This window comes from Mesocricetus auratus, unplaced genomic scaffold (genome assembly GCF_017639785.1).
Source record: "Mesocricetus auratus isolate SY011 unplaced genomic scaffold, BCM_Maur_2.0 Super-Scaffold_4256, whole genome shotgun sequence".
NCBI classification, from domain to species: domain Eukaryota; kingdom Metazoa; phylum Chordata; class Mammalia; order Rodentia; family Cricetidae; genus Mesocricetus; species Mesocricetus auratus.
This window is the reverse complement of record NW_024429182.1, coordinates 95,177,775-95,189,492: the sequence shown is the minus strand read 5'-3', so window position 1 is coordinate 95,189,492 and position 11,718 is coordinate 95,177,775. Positions and strand designations below refer to the sequence as shown.

Here is an 11,718-nt window from a genome sequence, read left to right as displayed (position 1 = left end):
TTAAGGATATGTTCAACATCCTTAGCCATTAAGGAAATGGAAATGAAAACCACTTTGAAATTGTATTTTAAACCTGTCTGGATGGTTAAGAGCAATAAAAGAAGTGACATTTCAAATTGTCAAGAATGTGGAATAGGGTGAACACTCCTGCATTTTTGGTGGGAGGACAAGCTTGTACAACATTATGGAAATCATTATGATGATTCCTAAGGAAGATGGGAATTTATTTATTTCAATAGCCAGCTATACTACCATTGGACATAAAACCAAAGGACAGCTCATACTATCACACAGATACATTTTTGGCACTTTTTTAAAAACCATGTTCCTTGCATCTCTATTCATAAAAGCTAGAAACTGAAAACAACTTGCATGCTTCTCAACAAAAAATAGATAAAGAAAATGTGGTACATTTATTTACACAGTAGGGTATTAATAGTTGTAAAAAATGGAACTAGAGAAAAATCCCTAAACAATCCAGTCTGTGGCCAATCTACTAGGTTGCTCTTCACAAACTGAAAGCAAGGCACCACTGCAGACAACACCTATAAAATTCATAGAAAATGGAGAAGTCTTTGGTGCCTATATAGAACCTTCACCCCTATTTTCTAGAGTTTTTGGTAAAGGAAGGTCCTTTGTGGCCTACCAAAAGAAAAATATACTCCAAACCAGTCACAAACCTTTGATGTACAATCTGTCCTATCTGTAAAATATAATAGGGCAATGGTGTCACAAAGCTTGTAGGAATAACAAACCAATGTCTTATTTGAGTTATGGCCCACTCCTGGACATGGAACCCATACTTGACACTGCTTCTGTAACCAATATCCAAAGACTAGATAGTCCAGAGACCTAGGGTAAACCAAATTCAATGAAAACATCATGGTCTAAAAAATGTAGCAGTCTGAAAATTAAAAGAAAAAAAAATGAAATGACACCTAATGATACTGGGCTATACTCAGATCATGCCTTATTCAGCCATTATCAGAGAGCTTCCTCCTTCCTGCAGCAGATGGGAACAAATTTAGACTCATTGCCAGATATTATGCAGACAGACAGAGAGAGATAGAGAGAGAGAGAGAGAAACAGAGACAGAGAGGCAGACAGGCAAACAGACACACAGACACACAGAGACAGAAAGAGATTGGGATGGTCTAGAGACACCATGAATACACAGCTCTTAGGTAACCCTGTGAAGAGGAATCATAAAGAGTCTTAAGAGGGAGTATGGATGGATGTAAGACTCCAGAATAACAAGTCCCTCTAAATCTCCCAAGAAAAGATCATATGAATTTACAGAGTCTGAAGAAGGAAACATACAGACTGAATGGGTCTGTACCCAGTCATCTAAGTATATATCACAGCTTTCAGTTTAGAATGTTCATGGCACTACTGAATATATAAATGATTGTGTCTCTGATTCTTGTGCCTTCTCTTGGGTTTCTTTTCCTTTTGTTGATTTTTCTTTCTTCAGTTGATCTTGCCCTTTCTACAGTCTCTGAGCCACGTATGCTTGGGATATTCTGGTTTGATGCCCATGAAATATACTTTGGTGCCTGTGTGGCTCAGATGTTTTTGATCCATGCCTTCACTGGCATGGAGGCTGAGGTTCTCATGGCCATGGCTTTTGACCGTTATATAGCCATCTCTGCTCCACTCCACTACACAACCATTTTGACATCTAGGGTGCTGCTGGGCATTAGCATATGTGTTGTTATTTGTTCAGCCTTGTTTATATGTCCAATGATCTATCTCATCTACCGCCTACCATTTTGTCAAGCTCATATAATAGCACATTCTTACTGTGAACACATGGGCATTGCCAAATTGTCCTGTGGAAACATTCATATCAATGCAGTGCATTGCCTTTTGTGGTTTCTTTATTTCTTTTGAACCTTGTGCTTATTGGCATCTCATATGGATACATTCTCCGTTCTGTGTTCAGACTCCCATCTCAGCATGCACGGTTAAAAGCCCTGAGCACATGTGGTTCCCATGTTGCTGTTCTCTGTGTTTTTTATATCCCATCAGTCTTCTCTTTCCTGACTCAACGATTTAGACAGAACATACCACATTATATTCACATTCTTGTTACAAACCTCTATTTGGCCATTCCTCCCTCACTTAACTCCCTCATTTATGGTGTGAGAACAAAGCAGATAAGACAGCTAGTTCTTCATGTGTTTACTAAAAGGTAAGATTCTCTCATATTATCTGATCCATCCACCTAGGATGACTCATGTTCTTGTCTTTGTGTGTACTTCCTATGTTTTGCTGTAGGCTGCCAGTTTGCAAGAAGAGTTGGTTTGTCTCAACATGTGGATTAATACCACAGTCCTGTGGAAAATCATCATATCTCCAAGTTGCCAGACTATTAGATTACACTGGACAGACTATTTTTCGACAAGAACTTAATGAGTCTTTTATAGACTCATTAAGAGCTCTGAATTCCTTTTCCTATTTTCTTTCATTCCTGTATGTTTGTAATCATCTTTGATTTGCATTACTATTGTGTCAGTGTGTATCTTGAAATATCCTAACTTTGAACTATCAACTAAGAGCCAAAAAAATTCAAACTTTTTGCCTCCGTTAAGATTGTGTTCCTGTTAAGTCCAAATGGATCAAGGACCTCAACATAAATCCAGCCACACTGAGCCTCTTAGAAGAGAAAATGGGTGGTACCCTTGAATGAACTGGCACAGAACACAGCTTCCTGAACATAACACCAGTAGCACAGACAGTGAGATCAACAATTAATAAATGGCACCTCCAGAAACTGAGAAGCTTCTGTAAGGCAAAGGACACAGTCAGCAAGACAAAAAGGCAGCCCACATAATGGGAAAAAATATTCACTAACCCCACATCTGACAGAGGGAAGATCTCCAAAATTTACAAAGAACTCAAGAAGCAAGTCTCCAAAACACCAAAGGATCCAATTAAAAAATGTGCTACAGAACTAAATAGAGAATTTTCAATAGAAGAGTCTAAAATGGTTGAGAAGCACTTGAGAAAGTGCTCAACATCCTTAGCCATCTGGAAATTGCAAATCAAAACAACTCTGAGATACCACCTCACTCCTGTCAGAATGGCTAAAATCAAAAACACCAAGGACAATTTATGCTGGAGAGGATGTGGTGAAAGGGGAACACTCCTCCATTGCTGGTGGGAATGCCAACTTGTTCAGCCACTTTGGAAATCAGTATGGAGATTCCTCAGAAAAATGGGAATAAACCTACCACAAGACCCAGCAACTCCCCTCTTAGGCATATATCTGAAAGATGCCCATTCATACAACAAGGATGTCTGTTCCACTATGTTCATAGCAGCATTATTTGTAATAGCCAGAACTTGGAAGCAACCTAGATGCCCCTCAACTGAAGAGTGGATAGAGAAAATGTGGTACCTTTATACAATGGAGTACTATTCAGCAGAAAAAAAAAACAATGGAATCCTGAGATTTGCAGGCAAGTGGATGGCAGTAGAAGAAACCATCATGAGCAAGGTAACCAGTCACAAAAAGAGAAACATGGCATGTACTCTCTCATGTATGGATTTTAGACATAGACCTGGGGAGTGCCAACCTACAATCCCATGGCCAGAGAATCTGGGAAACAGAACCTTCATTCAGTGACTGATGGAAGCAGAGGCAGACTCCCACGTCTAAGCACTGAGCTGAACTCAAGAAATCCAGTGACAGAGAGGGAGGACTGATGACCAAAGTCATTAAGACTGGACTGGTTTAACCCTCAGAAACAGCTGACCTGACAAAGGTTAGCTCTTGAATCCCAAACTGATGCCTGGGTATCCAGAATGGGACTGATCAAGACCCCCTGAATGTGGGAGTCAGTGAGGAGGCCTAGGTTATCTATTTAGCCATGGGTAGTAGATCAGTATTTTATTCCAGGTATACAAATGGACTTTGACATCCATCCAACAATGAGAGATGCACTCTGACCCTGAACTCTTGGGGGAGGGTCTAGACCCTGCCCTGGATGAAATGATAGACTATGGATACCCCCATGGAGGGCCTCACCCTCCCTGGGGAAATGAGGGGATATTTGGGGGGTTGGTGGGAGGGCTTGGGAGGAGGGGAGGGAAACGGAGAAGGACCTGGAATTGACATGTGAAGCAACCTTGCTTCTAATTTAATTTAAATTTAAAAATTATATATATATATATAAGAAAATGGAGAAGCCTTTGGTGCCTATATAGATCCTTCACCCCCATTTTCTAGAGTTTTTTGTATAGAAAGTTACCTATACAAACCTACCAAAGAAAAATATACACCAATCCAGCCACAAATCTTTGATGTACAATGTGTCCTATCTGTAAAATATACTAGGGTAATGGTGTCACAAAGTTTTTGGGAAGAACCAACTGATGTCTGATTTGACTTATGGCCCACCACAGGAGATGGAACCCATACTTGACACTGCTTGTGTAACCAATAACCAGAGACTAGATAGTCCAGAGACTCAGGGTAAACCAAATTCTATGAAAACATCGTGGTCTAACAAAATGCAATGGTCTGAAGATTGAAAGAAAAAAAATGAAATGACTCCTAATGACATTCTGCTATACTCAGAACAGTGCTTTATTCATCCATCATCAGAGAAGCTTCCTCCTTCCTGCAGCAGATGGCAAAAAAAATTTGGAGACCGGCAGTCAGATATTGTGCAGAGGAGGGGGCAGACAGGCAGAGAGACACACAGACAGACAGATAAGACAGAAACACAGAGACAGAAAGAGATAGGGGTGGACAGAGAAAAACCATGAATACACAGTCTCTATCAAATCCCAACATTCAAAGCTCAGGGAACCCTCTGAAGAGTAGGCAGAAAGAGTCTAAGAGGAAGTAGGGAATGATATAACATACCAGGAAAACATGTCCCTCTAAAGCTCCCAAGCAAATATCATATGATCTCACAAAGCCCAAAGAAGGAAACATAGGGACTTTATGGGTCTGTACCAGGTCTTTTGAGTATATACTACATCTTTCAGTTTAGAATGTTCATGGCACTACTGAATATATAAATGACTGTATCTATGATTCTTGTGCCTTCTCTTGGGTTTCTTTTCCTTTAGTTGATTTCCAGCTTCGATGTCACAATTTTTGTTTTATCTTACTTTGTTATATATTTTATTTTACCTCATAGATTCCTATTCTTTTCTAATGAGAGATAAAAAAGGAATGAATCTGAATAGGAGGGGTGGTGGGGAGAAACTTTGATGAGCAGAGGGAGGAGAAACTGTAATCAGGATATATTGTATGAGAAAAGCATAGATTTTCAATAAAAAATGGGAAAATAAAAAAGTGGAAATGTCTTTGAAAGGGGATACCAGTTTGTCTGGATTACTTGCTGCTCCTGAAGCTGCTTCTAGAACAAAACCACAGTGATTAGTTAATTTTATCATATTTAGTCTTCTTGTTTCTACAGGTGATCTCAGGAGATTTCAGAAAAGCCACTTTCTACTATCTAAATTATTTTCTCTCATAACAAAGATGCATTTATACATAATGAACTGAATGGTCTTTTGTGGACTTTTCATTTCATTGTGTTGTTTGTCTTATTGGTCTTTTATCTGTGTTGGTTTTCATTTATTTCTGTTTGTATTTTTGTTTATACTTCATTTTGAAATATATTTTAACCTATTTAAAGTGTGATGGTTGGTAGTTCACTTGTTAGACTTCCTTGCCCTGAGTTTTTATTTTGATAGAATACTTTAGCATCAGTTTTTGTTCCTACTTTCCTCAATTTTATTTTTTGGTTTTTCTAAGAAAATATGCTTATTAAAAGAGATATCTTCTGACAATTTTTATGCTTAAAGACTATGAAATAGAAGCTACTGAAAGGTTGAAAACAAGAAGTCTAAGGTATGTTTTTCATAGAAAATTCATAAAAGGCTTTTGTTCCTTTTTGGGGTGGGTCATCAAAACAAGTTTTCTCTATGTAGCCTTGGCTATGCTAGAACTCATTCTGTATACAAGACTGGCATTTAACTCACAGAGATCTGCCTGCCTCTACCTCCTTAAAAGTGTCCGCCACCACCTCCTGACAGAATTTTCTTTCTATATCCATTCAGACTGTGTATTTTGATGGGAGAACTGTGGAATGTATAGAGTTATTACTGAAATGTAAATGTTATTGAGCAGATCATGCTAAGGATTTTTGGTGGTTGTGTTTATTTCTCTGTGATCCTTAACTTTTTAACAATTAAGGTCTCATATTTATCTCCAAAGTCTTTTTACCATGCTCATTCTTCTCTTTAGTCTCAAATAATAGTACTTTCTGCACTTTCTTGAGGTTTGGTTTGTTGCATGCACACAGATACATATGTATATATTGTTGTGTGGACTCTTTCCCACCAGCTGCCTGGGTCCTGCAGTTGCTTCAGCTCCAAACTAACATATGAGACAGTATATTAATTATAAAGTTGTTTGCTGTTGCTTAGGACTTCTGATTGGCTAGCTCTGTGTTAATTATGAACGCATTTCTATAAATCTAAGTATTTCCACTTGATCTTATCTTACAGTAGAAAAGATCTGGACCTCTTATTCCATTGTGGTCTACCATGCGTCTCTCTATGCTTACACTTCCCAGAAAGCTCCTCATCTCCTAGAACCACCTATATTTCTTCCCTATTAGCCAACAGTGCTTTATTCATCAACCAATAAGAGAAATATATTTACAGAATGCCATCTCGCATGAATATACATATATGTGTATATATATATGCTATTATGTCATAAAATTGTTTTTCTCTTTCGATCATGGCAGATAGTTTTATTTGGTAAGTTATCCTAGGTTGATCCTTTAAATCTTTCAGACTTAGAATGTATTTATTCAGGCTCCTTTGACTTTTACATTTCCATTGAGAAATCAGCAGTTATTCTGTTGGATTTTTCTTAATATATGACTGTCATTTTTTTCTAATGAAGCTTTCAATATACTCTCATAGTTCTGTATACTTAGTGTTTTAACTATAACACATCATGGGGTATTTTCCTTTCTGGTCATGTTTATTTAGTGTTCAGTGTGATTCTGTGTGTATATGTTAGGTATGTCTTTCCTTACTTTAGGGACATTTACCACTATGATCTTATTGAGTATCTGCTGTACAGCATTGACATTGGATTATTTTTTCTTACCTATGCCTATTAAAAGTTTGGTTTTATGGTGGCATCTTACATTTCCTGCATAGTTTATCCTGTGTTCTGATTGTTTTCATATTCCTTGCTTATTGAGTTTAGACTCTATGTTTTGGTCCTGATATTCTATATTCTGCTTGATTCATTGTAATTTTTCCCTTTGAGGTTTCTTTTTTGTTGTTGTTGTTTCTATATTTTTAATTTAAATTAGAAACAAGATTTTTTTACATGCCAATCCCAGTTTCCATTCTCTCTCTTCCTTCCATGGCCCCTACTAACTGCCTATCTAATCCCCTTTCTGCTCCCCAGGGAGGGTGAGTCCTTCCATGGGGGATTTTCAAAATCTGTCATATCCTTTGGAGTTGGGTCTTTGCCCTCTCCCATATGTCTAGGCTGAGAGTGTATCTCTCTATGTGTAAGGGGCTCCCAAAGTCCATTTGTATGCTAGGGATAAATACTGATCTACTATCAGAGGCCCTATAGATTGCCCAGGCCTCCCATATTCAGGGGTGGGGTCTCTGGGGTCCATGAGCTCCTCCTTGTTCAGGTCAGCTGCTTCTGAGGGTTTCAACAGCTTGGTCTTGACACCTTTGCTCATCACACCTCCCTCTCTGCAACTGGATTCTAGAAGTTCGGTTCAGTGTTTTGCTGTGGGTGCCCACTTCAGCTTCCATCAGCTGCAGGATGAAGGCTCTAGGATGAGTAGTCATCAATCTCATTATTGGGGAAGGGAATTTAAGGTAGCCTCTCCACTATTGCTTAGATTGTTAGTTGGTGTCATCCTTGTAGATATCTGGACATTTCCCTAGTGCCACATTTCTCTTTAACCTATAATGGCTCCCTCAATTATGGTATCTCTTTTCTTGCTCTCCTCTATTCTTCTCCTGACTCAACCTTCATGCTCCCTCATGTCCTCTTCCCCCCTCCTCTTCCCCGCTTCACTTTCTCCTAGCTCCTGCTCCTCTCTCCCCCATGCTCCCAATTTACTCAGGGGACCTTGTCCCTTTCTCCTTCTCCATGCATGTCTCTCTTAAAGTTCTCCTTGTTTCCTACTTTCTCTGGCAGTGTGAAATGTAGACTTGTAATCATTTGCTCTATGTATACAATCCATATAGGAGTAAGTACATACCATGTTCGTCTTTTTGTGATTGGATTACCTCACTCAGGATGGTTTCTTCTAGTGCCATCCACTTGCCTGAGAATTTCAAGATTCCATTGTTTTTTTTTTCTTCTGAGTAGTACTCCATTGTGTAAATGTACCACATTTTCTCTATCCATTCTTCAGTTGAGGGGCATTTAGGTTGTTTCCAGGTTCTGGCTATTACAAATAATGCTGCTATGAACATTCATGAACAGATGTCCTTGTTGTATGAATGTTCATCATTTGGGTATATACCTAAGAGTGGATTTGCTGGATCTTGTGGTAGACTGATTCTCATTTTTTCCTGAGGAACCTCCATACTGGCTTCCAAAGTAGCTGTACGAGTTGACACTCCCACCAGAAGTGGAGGAGTGTTCCCCTTTCTCCACATTCTCTCCAGCATAAACTGTCCTTGGTGTTTTTGGTTTTAGCCATTCTGACAGGAGTAAGATGGTATCTCAGAGTTGTTTAGATTTGCATTTCCCTGATGGCTAAGGATGTTTACATTTTCTTAAGTGTCTATCAGCCTTTTTAGACTCTTTTATTGAGAATTCTCTAATTCTGTACCCAACTTTTTAACTGGTTTATTTGGCGTTTTGGAGACTTGGTTCTTGAGTTCTTTGTACATTTTAGAGATTAGCCCTTTGTCAGATGTGGGCTTGGAGAAGATGTTTTCCCATTTTATGGGATGCCATTTTGTCTTTTTCTTGACTGTGTCCTTTGCCTTACAGAAGTTTCTCAGTTTCAGGAGGTCCCATTTATTAATTGTTGATCTCAGTGTCTTTTCTACTGGTGTTATGTTCAGGAAGTGATCTCCTGTACCAATTCGTTCAAGGATACCTTCCACTTTCTCTTCTAACAGCTTCAGTGTGGCTGGATTTATATTGACGTCTTTGATCCATTTGGACTTAAGTTTGTTACATGGCAATAGAATTGGAACTATCTTCAGTCTTCTACATGCCAGCATCTAGTTATGTCAGCATAACTTGTTGAAGACGCTTTCTTTTTTTCATTGTATAATTTTAGCTTCTTTGTCAAAAATCAGGTGTTCTTAGGTGTGTGTGTTAATATCAGGGTTTTCAATTTGATTCCATTGGTCCACGTATCTATTTTTGTGCCAATACCTAGCTGTTTTCAGGACTATAGCTCTATAATAGATCTTGAAGTCAGGCATGGTGATGACTCCAGAAATTCCTTTATTGTACAGGGTTGTTTTGGCTATACTGGTTCTTTTGTTTTGCCATATGAAGTTGAGAACTGTTTTTTCAAAGTCTGTGAATAATTGTGCCAGTATTTTGGTGGGGATTGCATTGAATCTGTAGATTGCTTTTGACAAGATTGCCATTTTTACTATGTTGATTCTACCTATCCAAGAATATGGGAGATCTTTCCATTTCCTGGTGTCTTCTTTAATTTCTTTCTTTAAAGACTCAAAAATCTTTCGATACAGGTATTTCACTTGTTTGGTTACGGTTACTCAGTTTAAATTTAGATAAGAAACAAGGTTGCTTCACAAGTCAGTTCCAGGTCCCTCTCCCTTTCCCTCCCCAAGGTATTTTATGTTGTTTGTGGCTATGTAAACGGTGATGTTTCTCTGATTTCTTTCTCAGACCATTTATCATCTGTATATAGTAGAACTGATTTTTTTTAGCTAATCTTGTATCCTGCTACTTTGCTGAAGGTGTTTATCAGCTGTTGGAATTCCCGGGTAGAGTTTTTCGGGTTACTTATATAAACTATTATATCATCTGCAAATAGTGAAAGTTTGACTTCTTCCTTTCCCCTTGATCTCCTTTTGTTATCTTTTTGTTCTAGCTAGAACTTTAAGTACAATATTGAAAAAATATGGAGATAGTGGACAACCTAGTCTTGTTCCTGATTTTAGAAGATCCCTTTGAGTTTCCTAGTTGAATGTTTGAGTTTTTCAATTCCATCTTTATTTCAGTTAGAGTCACATTCATTGTTTCTGTCACCTTATTGAATTTCATTCTCAAATCCAGGATTGTCTTTGGCATTTCAACCATCCTCATGTTTGTCTTTTCCTGGGTACCTCTCAGGAATTTATTCTCCTAATGTTCTGCCTTCTTAATTTCATTGACATGTTTCTTTGTGTCTTCTTTGATATCCTTGAATTCTTTGAAGAAGTTCATGATTTTTTAACATTCTATGTCCTGGGGTTCATTTAGGTAATTCTCGTTTGTAACCATTTCTATAGGACTGGTTGATTTTGAAGAGAAGGTACTGGATTGATATTTCACATTGTAATCTTGCAATCATATCTGTGCATGTGACTTCTCTTATTAACTATAAATCTGATATATATATAGGGTAGTATGGGGCAGAATAGAGAATATACAGGTAGGGTAGGCCTAGAGGTTGGGTATGGCTTGTGTGGAATTAGGGCAAATGGACAGAGAGGAGTGGTGTGCAGTATGTGTTTCATGGTCAAAAACTGTAGCATGAATGTAGATCTGGTATGGTAGAAGGAGCAGCTGTGACTTAGAAAGGGCCTGCCCTTTTTCTGTTTGATGGGAAGTATCATGACTGAAACTTAGAAATGGTGTATTCAATGGTGGCTAGACTAGTACAGGGCACTAGATGTGAGAAGCAGTATAAATCTGGCAGTATATAGAGGGACATATATTTGGAGGGCTATGAAGGAGACTCACTGGGCTAGACCTTGATGAAAACTGTGATATCTGGCTGTGTAGAGAACTTGAATGTGGCATAGAAAGAATGGATCTGTGTGTAGAACAGGTAGCAAATCTGATCTTTTAAGTAAATTGGTTGAAATTTTGTTTAATTGTTAGGTAAAAGAGGTTAAATATGTTTATGAGTGTAAACTAACAAGGGCTCGTACAGATATAGTTATGGAATTGAATTTCATGGAATTTCTACTGTGGTCTTCTGGGGTCAGTGAGATACCAAAGTCTTAGAATTTCACTTCTATATTCTTCTGGAGTAAAATTGTAATATATTATATTATTACCTGGTAAACCCTGAACTCCATATCCATGTATCTATAAACATACACATATTCACACAAATACACAAATACTCCAACATGGGGTCATAGCTATAAGTTACCATTTTATCTTCATTGCTAATGTTATCTCATTTTATTCTTAGTATTTTATGATAGGGAATACTATAAAATACAAATAAGAAAATGAACTTTAATGAATATTGCTTTTTTCAGGATGGGGATTAGTCATTGTTGTTCTGCTTCCAGGGTAGGATCTAGGATTACATAAGCTGTCTCTGAGGATTCTGTCCCACAGCTAAGTCTCACTTGGATACATTTTTAGAAAATCCTTACTGTGCTTGAAATACAACATAAATTCATATTTTGGGTACTTCTCAGAAAGGAGTTTAAGTAGTATTCTGTTGGAGGTTTTGCAGTAGACTGCAATGAATCTGCTGCTGA

General features: G+C 38.1%; 1 pseudogene; it reads left to right on the top strand.

The window, feature by feature from the left end:
- The first annotated feature begins 1,383 nt into the window (after window positions 1-1,383).
- On the top strand, window positions 1,384-2,198 carry LOC121135222 (annotated as a pseudogene).
- Window positions 2,199-11,718: the final 9,520 nt, after the last annotated feature.